At 43.9% G+C, this 17,922-nt stretch overlaps 1 protein-coding gene across 8 annotated transcripts in view; it reads right to left on the bottom strand.

Moving 5' to 3' along the window:
* TTC7B (tetratricopeptide repeat domain 7B) overlaps positions 1 to 17,922 on the bottom strand; it is a 256,147-nt gene that overhangs the window by 146,721 nt on the left and 91,504 nt on the right. The gene's annotated exons all lie outside the window — the stretch shown is intronic.

Here is a 17,922-nt window from a genome sequence, read left to right on the forward strand (position 1 = left end):
CAGGTATGAAAACGGTGGGGTTCCACCAAGCAATCACTCTGCATCTTTGAGGACAGAAATCACTGTCCCCAAAACCCATCAAACCGGTCTTCCTCCCCCCAACCCTGCACCAACAAGAAAAAGCAAATGGTCAAAGGCCCTTCCCAGAGCAAATGCATGAGGACTGGAACCCGGAGCTGCCTGACTCTGCTCAGAACACATCTCCCCTCCCGGCCCCACACCTCCCAAGACAAACGGACAAATCATTGTTTAGTGACATCCTGGTGCAGATGTCCAGGCCCCTGCCCGTTGTCCTCCCTGAAAGCTGCGCCTGCCCTGCTCAGCTGGGAACACTTCCCATTTACATTGAGTGCTGCCACCACCTATGACATAACTCGGTGATATTTATAACTTGCTCATTAGGACACATCTCATCTTTCCAAAAAGCCGCAGAACGGGTCAGCCGGTACAAACCTGTCAGCCAGCCTCTGCCGGCTGGGACAGATGCTCTAGGTATTTGCCTCTCTTCTTGGGTGACATTTTAAATCATGCAAAGGTATTTAATCAAACTGAATGTGGGGTTTCTGTAGGTTACAAGCACTCACGCGGGCTGTTCCTTTGTATCTTATACCTACATGACGTCCCAGGACTCTCGTTCACAAGTACAGCCCCGGAACTTTAAGATAATAGTTTACTGGCGTATGTACATAAATACTCTCGGATTCCTCTCACCCACACATATCAGATGATACCAGATCAGAAGCTTTATGGTGACATAAAAAGAGAAGCGTGTGCTCAGGACTCTAAGCGGCGCTAAAGAAAATCTAACAGAGGCGTGAATAAAAATTAGGTAATGGGCCCCAGGACATACAATCTCCTCTGCTTTCCCCTTCGTTTGTTTTTATGGGATCTGTGTTCACAGGCAACAAAGTACATTTGCTTTGGACTGAAGCTCAGCTCTCTTAAGTAACGGGGTGGGGGGTGGGGGAGGAAATAGCAACAGCTAAAAAAGGGATGGGTGTGGGCACGGTGGGCTAATTTTGTTCCAGAATCACAGACCAAGCTCCTACTGTGCGCAAAAGGAACGGCAGTTTGAACCGTAGGACGTAAGGGTGGGGCTGAGGGAACACAACTAAAGACCCAGTGTGTAAAGGGCTGTTTTTCCAGGGCGGAAATCAGGCCTGAAAGTAAAATCAGATCTGAATATGATGAGCCAGGGAAGGCTGCAAGATAGGCACTGGTCATTCAGAATGTCTCCCGCGCCCTGCTGGCAAAAGGAGACACTTATCCAGTTACAGACCCACAGAATTTTCCAGCTAGACACGATCCAATGCAACCTAGTCCATTATGACACAGAAGTGAAATGGCTCGCTCAGGTTCACAAACCCAGTGAGAGAATGAGCTGGAAGCTTTCTCCTGGGTTCTATCACCTTTCTGGGCAAAAGAAATGTCAGCTCTGAAAGCGAAGTGAGGCTCTAGAAGAAAGGACAAAGTACGAATAAGAGAGCTCAGGTCTCTGTTTTGTAACATTTATATGCAAATCACTTCATATATACATAATACAGATTTTACCCGTTCCAGTGACCACAGCTAATGAGCCACTGCTAGGAAGTGGTTCACGATCCAAAAGAAAATGTGTCAGCCCAGGTGAGGCCTTCTGGAGGGTACTGCCTCGGCTGCCTTAAAAGAGAAAGGATGGCTGGAGAAACTCAACTACCCTCTGAGGGCCAGGAGGCTCTCCTGCGCGGGACCGAGGCCCCCTGCTGGATGACTGGAGGAAGTGTCTGGGCCTCAGGGGTGCGGCACAGGAGGGGGCTGATCAGCCTCTGGGTGCTTGTTCCCAAGGTACCCACGCTGCCTCTGAAGCAAACAGTTTTTCTCAACTGTTTCCACGGTATTTCTGGCGGGAGCTTTTCAGAATCGAATTGTTCCTCAAGCTCTGGGATCCTGCTTGTAAACAAAGGATCCACAGTGACCCCCGAAGGCCTCACCCCGCCGTGCCTATCAAAGGAATGTGGCACCGTCCACATGTGGGTGTCCGGCCACAGACCAGGCTGACAGCAGGAAGAAGGGGCTGGAGGTGAAAGATTTTAAATAGCAGAAGAGGAAGAAAGTTTCCCAGATGCAGAAACATCTCCTTCTCAGCAACTCCTATACCATTCATACATTTTTTTTTTTAGGCACATAATTTTATTCAACCAATCATTTCCAACCGTTGCCATGACAGCAGAAAAAAAACTTAAGCTAGATGGATGATCATGACAGAAAGGAACAAAAAGGGGAAATTAACTTATAAGAATTAAAGCCTAAATGCTATGAAATACTCCATTTTGAGGGAAATAAAAGCCACAGGATTGCCTTCATGTCTCTAAACTATTAGTTTATTCTTCAAATGTTGAGATCATTAAATATCTAGAATGAATTGTTGCTTTAAAACTCCACTCCAAAACGAAGACAAGGGAGGCCAGGACGTTCCTTGGTTTTGAGGGTTTCCACAGACCCTTCACATTAGGTCACTGATTCCATTTCAACACCCTTGACTGAGAGAGCACAATGATGTCAGAATTCATTATGGCAAACTAGACTCAAAATGAATGTTCCTGCCAGCCTGTGAGCAGCGGGCACTTTGGCAAGCTGTCAGAACTTGGGGTTCACCTCCCGCATCTTGCTTGGGTAAGCTTCCTGAGCTGGGCACGTCTCCCTCCATGTGGAAAGGTTCCCAACAGCTCAGCTATCACCAAGGAGAAGGGGCCTGGGCGTCCCTTGAGCCCCAGCTGGTTGTCCAGTGTGACGAGCAGGCACAACCCTGCCTTCCCTTGCCAACATCCCTGTGTGCCCCCAACCCTGTGGGGAGAGCTTGGGCCAGTCCCGCCGCCTTGCTCGTGTTCAAACCCAGGCAACCTACTGCTCTGTCTTGACAGGAAAGCCCGCCCACTTTTCCCAGGGACGCTTCTGTTCCTGGTGACCTACTTGCACTCCTTCTTCCCTCCTCCTTTCTCCATCTGGTTTCAGATGGGAGGAACCTCCCAGGTCTCGTCTGCTGGCCCTTAGGTCAGGGCAAAAGCATGACTTCCTGAGGACCCCGAGGGAGGCGGCCCCGCCAGCACTTGGCCTCCCTCTGGACCCCGCGTGCCCTGCGGCAGCCATTTGAAGGCTGGTCTCTGAAATTCACACCCTGCCACGTGCAAGTCCACGGCAGCGCCTGTTTCACGACTCTGAGCCACATTCAGAGCTCTTTGACACGGCCACCTGTGCCTCTGTGCCACGAAACCAAGGAGGAGCTGCATTGGGAAGGAAGCCAGAGCTCCAGAATCAAAATCAAAATGGGAAACCAGGGCTGGGAGAAACTCGGAGACGTTCAGAACCGTTACACCTCGTGATAGGTGGCTCCTTCAACAGCAAGCTCAATACACCTTTTTCGTTATTATTTCTCCTTTCGTTTCTTGGGACCAGCGTGGGTGGGACGGGGCAGTTCTTCCCCTAACTTGTCCTTCCAGATTATTTTCTGACCTCAGAGTCTGGCCCAAGCCACCAACACTCTTCGATTCAACTATCCATTATCACGGTCATGAAAACCCAAAGTTCTGGGGTGAATAAAATACTTTTTATGCTGTTTGTCGAACTCCTGGATGATAAGGAAAAAGTGCTCCTGCTAGAGTAAGTTCAATATTTTTTCTCCTCTGTGGTTAAGAAATTTATAACCAAAGATCAATTACAGAACAAGTCAAGCTAGTAGATCTCTCAGAACTAAGAAGTCGCTGGCTTTTCCCAGGTCTTTTCTTACCAACTAGCACCCCTGAGGCTCTTCAGCAGTAGGGTCATTTCAACAGTCACTGAGTGCATTGTTCTTCAGGTTCCAGGCTCATCCCTGAAGATACACTGGCGAGCAAGGGACACCATCCCACCCCAGGGAGCTCAGAGGGCTTCACACACCCCATAAGAACGTAATAAGCATCTTGAGGACCAAGATCTGTGTTCTGTTCACCGACATACCCCAAGCCCCTCAAACAGAGTCTGGCATACAGCAAGTGCTCAATAAATACTTGTTGAATGAGGAATGCCTGGGTGGCTCAGTCAGTTAAGCATCCGACGTCATCTCAGGTCATCATCTCACGGTTCGTGAGTTTGAGCCCCTCGTCGGGCTCCGTGTTGACAGCTTGGAGCCTGGAGCCTGCTTTAGATTCTCTCTCTCTCTCTCTCTCTCTCTCTCTCTCGCTCTCAAGAATAAATAAACATTAAAAAAAATTTAAATACTTGTTGAATGAATTTCAGAGCTACTGTAAGTCGAATAAACCAAGATCACAAGGGAATACATTTTCTACCTGCTCCTTGTCCCCTTCTTTCTCGCTGCACTGGGTTGGCAGACAGCACAGCAATGCACTCTCTTAAACAGAATATGTCACAGATGCCCTCGGTGGCACTGCAGCATGGGTGCCTGGGGGAGCAGTGACATACCTGCCTGTCCCAAGTGGCAGAGTGAGGCATGCCTGGCCTGACAGCTTCTAGAAAGCTGCACGGATAAGAAGGATTTTGAAGATTTTTTAAAAACCTTCCAAATATTTCAGGGAAGCTTTCCTGCTCACGTGCCTTTTACACCTGCTCCTCTCTGTCTGAAGTGTTCTAGGAACTGTTAGTCATCCTTCAAGACCCAGGTCAGAGGCCACCTGGGGAGCCTTTTCCTAGGTTCCCTAGGAAAACACAGGTACTGCTTCCTGGGTTCTCCCAACAAGCTCGCTTGTGTTTTGAGCCTAGAGAGCACTCAACACACTGGTTTTCACATGTATTTCTGTCTGTCTGCCAACCAAAGCGTGATCACCTCGGGAGCAAAGACCCTCTTTGTCCCAACTGCTACATAGAGCCAACCAGGCACCCAGTGACACTTAGGAAGCTGTGTCCCCTCAAAAGAAAGAGTGAGCGCCATCTTGTATTCCAAAATCCCTTTCCCCATCTCCTTGATGAAAAGTCTTCTTGACCACAAATGGGACAACTGAAGCAGACCCTTCTTACATGAGACACACCCCACTGGTACGCTAGACATTGTCAACACAACCCCAGAAGGACAGAAATAAACCAGCCTTCTCTAGGTCAATTTCTCTTAGCTCTCAGGCTTGAGAATTGCTTCCTCTTCATTTATACAACCTTAGGATCATCTATTTGGAAAAAGTCTGAAATCAAAACCAGATATCCAGATCGGGAAAGTGTGAGAAGAAAAAGACATCCTTCGCAGTCCAAAAGGGCACTTCTGGCCGGCTGTCAGGGAGCTGCTTTTTGTCCCAGAATGGACTCCAGCTTCTCCCTCTGTACACGCTCTTCGCCTCGTATCCAATGACATGCATTTGTGAAGACAGATGGCTTGCTGTAGTCAGAGGCCAGGGATCAAACCCACAACCTTGGCCTGGTTAGCAAAGGACTCTGTCTGATCAACAGAGCAGGCCAGCTGCAGCCTAGATATAGTGGTGGAGGGTGTGACAGCCATCCACGCTGGGAGGCGATCAAGCAGGCGAAGCTTCCGGAAGTCTCGCTGCAAACCTAATGAGAGTTGTACTAGGCTTAACAACATTTTTTCTGACTACCTCAGCAACTGAGGCTTCCCCGTGACAAAAGCAGAGTCAACCAGGCGTTTCGGTCAGCCGGCCAGGCAGCAGGCAGCACGCGGAGCAGGCTCTGTGTATCAGACAGCGTCTCAGGCAGCGGAGGGACAAGTCCAGTGAGGCAGGCAGGGCTGTTGCGGAGCCGGGACAGGATATGCACACTTCCAGCGTGGTGTGCTAGAGGCCCCCAGATGCAAGCTGGACTCGGGCGAAAGAACGGCACCCTTCCCCCAACAACCTCTTCCCTGACACTCGCCCGGACCCCCGGCCTCTGAGGAAACACGGAATACGGAGAGGCTTGCTTCCTCTCACGTTCTTCTCCTCCAACTTTGGGGAATGGGTCAAAGGCTATCAATCCTCATTCCAACAATATCTACTGAGTGCCTATGGGCATCAGGAAAGGGGCACGGGGGTGCAATTGTGAGCCAGCCAATACACGTGCATCCTCGTTAGCTGTGGTGTGACCATGGTCACCTTCGCCCCGAATCCCAGCGGTATCCAACACAGAGCAGGACTCCTCAGTCTAATGCTACCTGCACCAAAAGAGCCAGAACTTATCTAACACGTGAGGCCGGCCCTCCCATATGCTCACCTGGAAATCCACATACTTACATATATACTGACACCTAGACCATACAGAACATGGGTCCTAGAGCCACATGGTAAGGGCTCAAGCCCCAGCTTCAGACTCACTCATTGTTGACCTTGGGCAAGAGCCTGTGCCTCCGCTTCCTCATCCGTAAAATGGGGATAACAAATGTAGCCCCCTCCCCCCCACGGACTGGTTCTAGGACTTAAATGAGTTAATACACATGGCAAGTGCTTTTAAATGTTTACCGTTATTACTACTATTTCCTCACAACTCTGTTGTTGCTCTAAATAGTTTTGGAATTCTGGAAACTACCTCCCAGTCAACTTACAGAACATGAAAGTCTGTTTTACTGCTTTGGAGACATTTCATTTTGAAGCAAAAAAAAAAAAAAGTTATTCCTGGTTTGGATTCACTCATTCACTTTGTTATTTACTGAAAACCTGCCATGCCCTCAAAGACAAAAGACAACAACCCATGTCAAGGGAGGGTAACAGAAGCTCCTTCTCCGGGGCTCTGTAATCACTCTCCCAGGAAATGATGGTGAGATCTCCCAAGTGTGCTGGTGCCCATAGGGAGGAGTGCAGAGTCCCCACCGAAGCTGTAGGGGACGGTCAGGGACAAATGCAACACTGAGAAGCAGAGGCACTGAGGGAGGTGAACTGAATCCTTCTCGTGCTGTCTCAGTTAAAACAGCCAACTTACAGAGATTGCTCTGAATCAATTGATGAGGGCCAGGCCAAACTCAAAAAGGTTAACCTGGGAGGCTGAACCACTAACTGTCTCACAAGTACTTTTGACCTCCTGCTCACCCAGCCGATTGTGCTCCAGAGAAGGAAAAAGGCGGAGAAGACATCAAGGGGAGGACAGTCCTTCCAAATGTACTGCAATACTTGAGCTAAAAGTTAAGTACAAGGATCAGAGTGCAATACTCACTTCCATTTCAATTAGCGGAAAACAGAACTGCAGTTCCAGAACAATGTCTGGGGACAATATTTTAAAAGCTATGACAAGTGGGAAAAAAATCCAAGGGACTCAGTTAAAAAGAAAAAAAAAAAAAATATCTTTAAATGTACAGGGTCACGGGTCCAAACGCCTTCAGGAGCCAAGCAAGCGGCCATGTGGGTGGGGCCAGGCAGTGGCAGCAGCTGGGGGCGGTGCTGGGGCCCAGGCCTGCCTAAGGTGTAGAGTTCAAAACCAGGCCAGATACACTCCATGTGGGGAAGGCGGTGGCGTGGGGGGGGGGGGGGGGGGGGAAGCGCCACCATTAAATTGGCAAATGAGAGCCTCCAGTATTTTTCTTGGGGAAATAAAGCAGTATATCTCAGCTTGAGGCAGCGTGGTGCCGTTTGGGATTCGCAGACATTCCCGTGAGTCATACCAGATAACTTGCTTGGGTCTGGGAGAGGCTAATAAGCTGGGGACAGAAAAGAAGAAAAGGGCAAAGGTTGCGAGTGATCATGAGCAGAAGAGGAGGAAGGGAGAATGGAATGTGAGACATCTGGAAACACAGCGAAGGGAAAACAATACCAGATGCTAGGCACGCACCGAGAAGGGTAAGAATGTGGGCAACTGGCTTTATCTTGCTGTGCCTGTTTCCTCGTCTAGAAAATGGGACTATCTTCCCTCCAAACACCGGAGTAAGATGACACCTGTACAGCTCCTGACCCAGTGCTCAGAACCATGTGAACTCCCCCCATTCTCCAACCATCCACTGCCTCCCACCATCTATCATCTGGCTCTCCGCTCCACATGTCAACATTGACTGGGCCAGAGCCAAAAGCAGCCGCTGCTATGTCCGTGTACCTTTGGTTTAGCAGAAAACAGAGGAAAATCAGGACCAGCTTCTATTATATACTATGTCAAAATGTTCTTCTCAACCAACCAACAAGTATTTATTTAGCACCTTCTGTAGTTTTACAGAACTTTTGCATGAGGAAACAAGGGCTCAGGAAATTACGTAACATCGTACAGCCCATGGACAGAAGAGCCAGCATTTGAACTCAGGCTCAATCTGATTCTGGTGCGAAAGCTGAAGACCATCCCCGTCGTGCAGAAGCCCGCAGACAACCTGGAAACTGACCGCTTCGCGTGGCGCAGAAACAGAGGCAGAAGAGAGGCCAGAAAGTTTGGGAGCAGCGAGGGTCCAAGTCTCCACCTGAATACACTGGTTTTTAAAGAAGGGATGGGATTGGAGGCCCCTCCCTTGGGGGCGGAGGACAAAGGAACCTCGGGGAATTTCCGCTGAGTGGTCTGGGCAGAAACACAACTCTGAAGTAAGACGGTATCAGAGAGACTAACACTGACCAAAGGACGACAACACAGAGACGGGTCTCTCCCCAGTCGTCAGGACAAGCTTATAAATTAAATTCTTTCATCATACAGTGACTCGTTTATTTGACCTTCCCATTCACAACCAGTCACCCAAGATGGTGAGCTCAACTGTACCTTTGGACCATCTATAGAAAAAAAAGCTTTGCTAAGCACACGAGTAGGACAGGACAAGTGTGATCTGTGAGGAGCATATTTAATTGTCTTGGGGGAATAAGCTATTTTCAAGCCCCTCGAAGCCATTCAGAAGTGTATTAATAAACCACTGACAAGGTAATTAAAAAATATTTCACTCCCTCATCAAGAAAGCCCCTCTAAGACTTTCGGCTCCTTCAGGACAGAGACTGGGTCCTCGTGTGCTCACAGGATACGACCCAGCTGCATACCTGCTACTCACAGGGCTGCTGTCAGGATTCCGTGAGGTAACAGTCATCGATGAGTAAATGGGAACCCCCATCATTATCTTCTTCTGAGGCAACACCAACTGGTTCCATGCCATCTCCCAACCCATTATTCCAGATGGTTCTCCCACCAACCTAGTGAGGCATGTAGGACTTCGTTACCTTCAACTGACAGAGAGGGAGACCGAGTCCCTGAGAGAGAAAGGGAGAGGCCCGCCCAGCAGCTCCATCAGTGAGTGGCCCCTGGCTTCCCAGTACAGGGATCCCTCCCCTGCTCTCTGCTGGGCACTGTTCTATCTCATCTTTCACTGCCCACCCTCCCCCATTCTTTGTTAACTTTTATTGTATGAAATATAGAGCAGACAGCCAAATAAAACAAATAAATCTCCTGGGGAATTCTTAGGAGGCAAACACCCTTATAACTACCACTCAGGTTTAAAAAAAGACCACTGTCAGGGAGGAGAGCCTGGGAGACTCAGTCGGTTGGGCATCCTACTCTTCATTTCGGCTCAGGTTTTGATCCCGGAGATCGTGGGATCGAGCCCTGCATCAGGCTCTGCAAAAAGCCTGCAGCCTGTTGAGGATTTTTTTTTCTCTCTCTCTTTCTCTCTATTTCCCTCTGTGTTTCCCCCTGCTTGTGCACACATGCTCTCTAAAAAAAAAAAAAAAAAAAAGACCATTGTCAAACACCCTATCCCAATTAACAGGCTCCTCCCTCCACCCAAAAGTACCTGCTACCCTGACTTTTAGAATAATCGCCTCATTCCATTTCCTTATGGCTTACTCCCTCAAGTATACATACCTACACTACAGTTCAGTCTTGCCCACTTTTCTCCTTACTCGAGGAGTCTTTAAAATCTCTTAATCTGTAGGTGCCCTTTCTACCTCCTTCTTTTCCTTAGAATTTATCTATTAAAGAATCTGAACTGTTTGCCCCATCGAGTTTCTCCTTAGCTGGAAAACTGCACAGTTTCATACTTTTCTCTGTTCTCTGTATTTCTTAAACTTGGTAGTTGGAATTCAAGACTTGACCTATTCAAGTTCAATCCCTTTGCTCAAGATTTTGCCAGTGGTGTACCCCTCTATCAGGAGGCACATCATTTCTGGCTGTCACTTCTTTTTTTTTTTTTTTTTTTTTTTTTTTTTTTGGTGTTAGCAGCCCTTAGATACATGAATTCACTGGGAGGTACAAAATGGTGATATTCTAAGTCTCTCTTTGCATTTTCATTCATTAGCTGGAATAATCTTATAGGAAGGTGTTTCCTTTCATCTAATATTCGGTTTTCCAGTGCTTTTTATTTACTTTGTTGATACTGATTTAGAACTCATGAATTTAAACATATTTGATGAGTCTCTTGCAATTTTTATCCTTCTTGAAATTCAAATTGTCCCATATTTGGCCTGAATTCTTTAAACATGATCCTAGAAATCTTTTGAGTTTCCTTGCTATCTGGTATGTAAAGATGTTCCAAACTCACCCTATTCATTTCTTATTCCAGAACTGGAATGATTTCTTTTATTGGTAAATGATACTTCAAGATCACAATCATGCACTAGGGATGTTCATTGCTACTGGGTCAGTCACTGAGTCAGACCTCTCTCCCTCTCTCCCTTCTTCTCTCCCTCCCTCTCTCACGCACACAGGTGTATATATGTGTATATATACACACATGCACACACATGTACATATGCAGACACACACTACCTCATGGTTTCAATCATTTCCAATTTAATCATTCAGGACTGACACAGTTTGTTCTTGATTTCTTCCATTTTAAATCTGTTTTGCCCCTCTCCCACACCAAGAAATCTGGTTCTCAAGGACACAGGGGATAATAGATAGAACATTCCATAAGTATTCATTTGCTTTATTCCATGTCACATAAAAGTGTTTTGGAGTAGCAATACTAATAATACCACCATCATTATGATTACTGAAATATTAAAAATTTATTTTCCGCATGTGCTATCAGCGTTCTCTTTCCATTTTAAAAGTTGTGATTGTACTCTATCTGTTATGAGACACACAAAGAAACAGAAAAGCCTGACCTATGGCCAGAAAAAAAGAGCAATCAATATAAACTCACTCCAAATGGATCCACATGTTGGATTTAGCAAAGACTTCAAAGAAGCTATAATAAGTACAATCAAAGAATTAACAGAAACCATATACAAAGGTGTTTTTTTAAGATCAGTCGATTCAAAAACAGGGAATCTCAATAGTGAAACAGAAACGATAGAAATTAACTAAATGAAGATTTTTAGAATTAAAAAGTATAAGTACAATGAAAAATTCCCTGAACGGAATTTGGCTGTTTTGAGATGGCAGAAAAAGCACAAGCTTAAAGATAAATGAATGAAAATTGTCCAGTCCAAAGAACAGAGAGAAAAAATACTTTATTTATTTATTTATTTTATTATTATTATTTTTTAAAGTTTTTATTTATCTTTGGGACAGAGAGAGACAGAGCATGAACGGGGGAGGGGCAGAGAGAGAGGGAGACACAGAATCGGAAACAGGCTCCAGGCTCTGAGCCATCAGCCCAGAGCCCGACGCGGGGCTCGAACTCACGGACCGCGAGATCGTGACCTGGCTGAAGTCAGACGCTTAACCGACTGCGCCACCCAGGCGCCCCAAAAGTACTTTAGAAGAACAAACATGTAATTGTAAGCCTGCTGAAAGCAAGAAAAAAAAAAAAAAATCTTGAAAGTAACAACCAAATTAATCACATACAGGGGAACAACCATACTATTCTCATCAGAGGAGTAGATACACTCTAGGTACGGAAAGAAAAGAAACTATCACCAAGAATTCTATCTACAGTAAAACTGTCACCCAGAAATGAAGGCCAATAATGACATTCCCAGATAAACAAAGAGTGAGGGAATTCTCAGCTAGGGAATTCTTACACCCAGTACAAAAGTTTAAAGGAAGTCCAGACTACAAGGAAATGACAACAGAGGGCAATTTGAATCCACAGTACAAAAATCAGTAAGAGTACCAGGAATGTAAATATAGGGGTAAATATAAAATATTGTATGAATACATTTTTAAATCATTTTAAACTCCTATAAAAAATAATATTGTATAAGGGAATACTTATTTTCTGCACTGTTGTGTTTATAACATATAGAGACATTAATAGCACAAAGAAGGGAGGAAATGAAGCTATATTAGAGTCAAGTTGTAGATTTTAGTAAAATTGAGTCAGCGTTAATCTGAAGTAGACTATGATCATTTAAGACCTACATTGTAATTCATAAAAAATCAACAGAAGAGTTAAGATGTAATACTAAAAAGTATTTGCTTAACACAAAAGAAAGTGATAGGGAGAAACAAAGAATCAAAAAAGATGCCAGACATATAGAAAAAAAGCAAGATGCAGACATGAATCGAATCACATCAACAGTTACATTAAATGGGGATTGAATCAAAAGGCAAAAATGTTTATACTAAATTAAAAAAGCAAGATCCAACTACATGCTATCTACAAGAAATATATACAAGTAGTACTTTACTCCAAAGACACAAACAGGTTGAAAATAAAAGGATAAAAAAGATACACTATGTAAACAGTAACTACAAGACAGCTAGTATGGTTATACTGATATCACATAAGACAGTCTGTAAGTGAGGAAACATTACCAGAGACAAAGAGGCATTTATAAAGAACCTACAGCTAACATGTTATGGTGAAAGACCGAATGCTTACTTCTTAAGATCAGGCAGGAATAAGATAAAGATGTCTACTCTTATCACTTCTCAGCTTTGTTTTGGAAGTTCTTGACAAGGCAACAAGGTAACAAATGGAAGTAAAAGGCATACGGTTTGGAAAGGAGGAAGTAAAACTGGTTTTATTCACTGATGATGTGATCCCTAGTATAAAAATTCTAAGGAATCTATTAAAAAATCTACCACAACTAATTAGTAAGTTTGGCAACATCACAAGAAACGATATTGAAATACAACAATATATCAACAGTATATCTATATGATAGCAAAGAATAATCTGAAAGTGAAATTAAGAAAATAATTCCTCAGGAGGCCTGGGTGGCTCAGTCGGTTAAGCGTCCGACTTCGGCTCAGGTCATGATCTCACGGTTCACGGGTCTGTGCCCCGCATCAGGCTCTGTGCTGACAGATAAGAGCCTGCAGCTGCTTCAGATTCTGTGTCTCCCTCTCTCTCTGCCCCTCCCCCACTTGCATTTGGTCTCTCTCCAAAATAAACATTAAAAAAATTTTTTTGGGGGGCGCCTGGGTGGCGCAGTCGGTTAAGCGTCCGACTTCAGCCAGGTCACAATCTCGCCGTCCGTGAGCTCGAGCCCCGCGTCAGGCTCTGGGCTGATGGCTCAGAGCCTGGAGCCTGTTTCCGATTCTGTGTCTCCCTCTCTCTCTGCCCCTCCCCCGTTCATGCTCTGTCTCTCTGTGTCCCAAAAATAAATAAACGTTGAAAAAAAATTGTTTTAAAAATAAATAAATAAATAAATAAATAAATAAATAAATAAAAATTTTTTAAAGAAAATAATAATTCCATTCACAATAGCATAAAAATGAATAAAATAATTAGAAACAACAATAAATGCTTAACTTGCACAATAAAAGCCACAAAAAATTTTTGAGAGAAATTAAAGAAAATCTAAATAAATGAAGAGATCCTGGATTGGGAGATTCACTATTACTTTTATGGCAATACTCCCTCAATTGATCTAGAGATTCACTGCCAACCTTATCAAAATCCTGGCAGGCTTTTTTTGTAGAAATTGACAAGCTGATTCTAAAATTTATATGGAAATGTCAAGGACTGAGAATAGCCAAAATAATTTTGAAAAAGAACAAAGTTAGAGAACTCACGCTATCTAATTTCAAAACTTGCTATAAAGCTACATATTCAAGACAGTGTGGTATTGGCTTACGGACAGACGTATAAATCAGTGCAACAAAACAGAGATTCCAGAAATAAACCTTTAGATTTATGTTCAGTTAACTAATTTTTTTACAAAAGTGTCAAGGCAATTTAGTGGGAAAAGAGACTTTTCAACAAAAGATGGTTGGACAACTGGATATCTAGATACAAAAAAAACTTTTTTACTCAGACCCTTACCTCACACCATACACAAATATTAAAGCAGATTACAGACCTACATGTAAAAGCTAAAACTAGAAATTTTCTGGAATAAAACATAGGAGAAAATCTGTAGTCTTAGATTAGGCAAAATTTTCTAAGATACGACACCAAAGGATGACCCATAAAAAGAAAAATTGGACTCCATCAAAATCAACTTTTCTCTTTAAATGACCTCATTAAAAAAAATTAATACAAGCCACAGACAGGCAGAAAATACATGCAAAGTATATACCTGATAAAAGACTTGCATCAAGAATATATAAAGAACTCCTACAACTTGATAATAAGACAACACAGTAGAAAACCAGGCAAAAGATCTGAATAGATATTTCATACAGAAGATATAAGGACAGCTAAGAGGCACACGAAAACTGCTGAACCTCATTAATCATTAGGGAAATACACGTTAAAATCACAATGAGATACCACTACAAACCCACTAGACTGGCTTTCATTTGAAAACTGACAACACTAAGTGTCAAAGAGGATGAAAAGAAGTTGGAACGCTCCCACGTTGCTGGCAGGAATGTAAAATGGCACAACCACTTTGGAAAACAGCTTGGCAGTTTCTTAAAAAGTTAAACACAAACTTATATGACCCATCAATTCCACTCCTATGAATCCATCCAAGGGCAATGAAAACATGTCTACAGAAAGTTTTGTACGTGAATGTTCATAGCAGTATTATTCATAACAGTTAAAAAGTGCAAGCAATCCAAACGTTCATCAATTGGTAAATGAATACACAAAAGATAGCACAGCCATGTGATGCAATAACTATTTAGCAATAAAAAGCAATGACCTACTGAGACTTGCTACAATGTGGGTGCACATAAAAACCATGCAAAGTGAAAGAGGCAAGACACAAAGGACTCCATATTCTATGATTTCCTTTCTGTGAAATGTTTAGAAAAGGCAAATCCATAGAGCCAGAGAACACATCAGTGGTTGCCCGGGGCTAAGGGTGGGAATGGAAACAAATACGCATGAAGAACTTTTTAGGGTGATGGAAATGTTCTAAAGGTGCCATGTGCCGATGACTGCACCACTGTAAAAATTTACTCAAAGCAATTAAACTGCAAATTTACAACAGGTGAGTTTTTGGTATATATCTATAAAACCTAAATAAAGATGCTAAAAAACATAGCAGCTTGCTTTATGATAACTCTTGGCTATCTCCCTCTCCCCCCAACGTTTACCTTTTCAGTCTTTTGTCTCTTGTGTCACTTCTTGGTCAATTTCCATTCCACGCCCTGCAGTTTCCCCTCATTGTGGGGCCCAGTCCCGGCAAAGAGCCCACTGGTCCATTTTCAAGTCTTCAGAGGGGCCACACTGCTCCAGCCCCTTAGACCTTACTCGGCAAAACCCTCTCATTTTTAACCGTTGATCCCAACTGGCCTGCCAAGCTGTCCAGCCAACTCTTGTTGGCTATTTTAAAGTCTCTTACTCTCAGGTCCATCAGATGCCCCATCGCTTCCTTCTGCATTCTCCTACACAAATGCAAGTAACATGCTAGTCCATAGCTGTCGGGAGTTGTCACATCAGCTTGTACCTTGGTGTTCACGAGTATACCTTGGCATCTGGTTCTGTTATAAATGTTGTTTTGGGTTTGCTGCCTGGTTACGGTATCTTTAAAAAAAAATGTTTTTAATGTTTATTTATTTTTAAGAGAGAGACGGACAAGGTGCAAACAGGGGAGGGGCAGAGAGAGAAGGAGACACAGAATCCGAAGCAGGCTCCAGGCTCTGAGCTGTCAGCACAGAGCCTGACGTGGGCCTCGAACTCAGGAACCATGAGATCATGACCTGAGCTGAAGTCAGACGCTCAACCGACTGAGCCACCCGGGAGCCCCTACTGTGTCTTTTTTACGTGGATATGTGAGAAGATCCAAAAGCCATGCGGCCCCTGTTGTCATGACTTTCCCAGATTTCTTAGCTGCCAATCGTACCTTTCCCTCTAGGAAGCTGACAAATCCTTCAGTCTGTGGAGCTGATCTAACCTTGGTATAGAGCTTACTATGTGCCAGACACTGTTCAAGCACACTATCGTTACTGAACCCACTTAATCTGCTTAAACAACACATGAATTAGCACTATTATTATCTTATTATATATATAGCATATATATATATATATATATAGCATATATATATAATATATATGCTATATATTATAGCACTATTATATAATTTACAAATAGGGAAACTGAAACAGAGAGGTCAAGAAACTTGCCAAGATCACAGGGCTGGTGAATGTCTCTATAAAATCTAGAGTCAGTGCTCTTTAACCACTAGACAATGCTGCCTCCAATGAGCGTATGAAATGTATCTGGCCTGATAGATCTAGCATTCACCTGTGACTAACACCCCTGTCCCCCAAGTCCTCCCTAAGATGGGAAACTGTAACCCCTCCTTCAAAGACCAAGTTCAAATGTCAATTCTTCTAAGAAACTGGATGAGCTCACATAGGGAGGTGGCTGCTTCTTCCTTCCTCCCCCTTCTTTTCTCCAACCCATCCCTTTATGATTGTGCTTTTCACCAGGTGTTAAAATTGTTCGTCAACATCCTTGTCTTCCCCATGGGCTCAGAGAACAGTTTTTATTCGTCTCCTATCCCAGAGCTTACCCTAGCGACGGGCGCCCAGCAGGCTCTCAATAAACATTGATGGAACTGAGTCGGCAATAGTTTTTTTTCTTAAAACTAGCTCAAAATGTACTTGAAAGCAACATAATTGCATCTTTTTTTTTTTTTTTTTTTAATCTGTAATTCAGAGGTTTTACCAAGGCTGGCTAATGAGTTTTTCTGGGGCATTCTTCAGAAGAAACACAGCATCTGATTCTCCTGATATTTTAGCTGCTTATTTCCAACATGCATAGATTGTTGCTTCTGATGCTAATTGCCAGGGAGATTCAAAGGAGAACCAGCTACCACACCCTTCAGCCAAGCACCTGCCAGCACAGAGAGGATATGGGAGGAAGAGCTAGCAGAAGGAAGGTACCATGTGTCTGTGCCAGGCCTAAAGAATTACCACCAAACTCACAAATAAACAGGAAATATTCAAACCTAAAATAGAGAGGAAAGTGGAAAAACCAAATGTCAATTGAAAAGAAATAATTCATTAATTTTTAAAAGTCTGGTAATTTAACAGGGGCACCTGGGTGGCTCAACTGGTTAAGCATCCAACTTTGGCTCAGGTCATGATCTCGCGGTTCGGGGGTTTGAGACCTGCCTCGGGCTCTGTGCTGACAGCTCAGAGCCTGTTGCCTGCTTCACATTCTGTGTCTCCCTCTCTCTCTCTCTGCTCCTCACATGCTCACGCTCTGTCTCTCTCTCAAAAATAAATAAACATTAAAAAAAATAAAAAATGAAAAAATAAAAATCTTGTAATTTAACAGAGAGCTTTGCTATGAGAAAATACAATTATATCGTAGATTTCCTTGTTGGTTTACAGATCTATGGCAGATATTGCCATATAAAAATAAATATACAAATATAAAGGCAGATATTTGTAAGAAAATTTATAACCCCGCTCGTTTTCAGTAGAAGGTTCTAGTAGTTCCTAAGAAAAGTCAGAAATTCTGCAAAGATGCCTTTGTCATTTTCTGGGCTTTAGCTCAATCTCTCTCTGCCACTTTAAGACTTGACTAAAAATACCTCTGAGAAAAAAAGAATGGAGAGAAACACAATGATTTAAAAAGAAATAGGTAGGAAGTATCCCTTGAAAGAGCTGGGTACCCCATCCCCTCCGACCCTGTTCTCGTGTAAAGTATTAATGCATTTGACACCGAGACCAGGGAAAGAAAACAGCGGCTTAATGAGTTTGCTCTGGCCAAGAGCCAGGACAGGGGTGCTGCCTGTGTCCCCACCCCTCTCCTTCCCATCCACCCTGCTTCCAGGGCTAATACCT

The sequence above is a fragment of the Leopardus geoffroyi genome, chromosome B3, assembly GCF_018350155.1.
Source record: "Leopardus geoffroyi isolate Oge1 chromosome B3, O.geoffroyi_Oge1_pat1.0, whole genome shotgun sequence".
NCBI lineage: Eukaryota > Metazoa > Chordata > Mammalia > Carnivora > Felidae > Leopardus > Leopardus geoffroyi.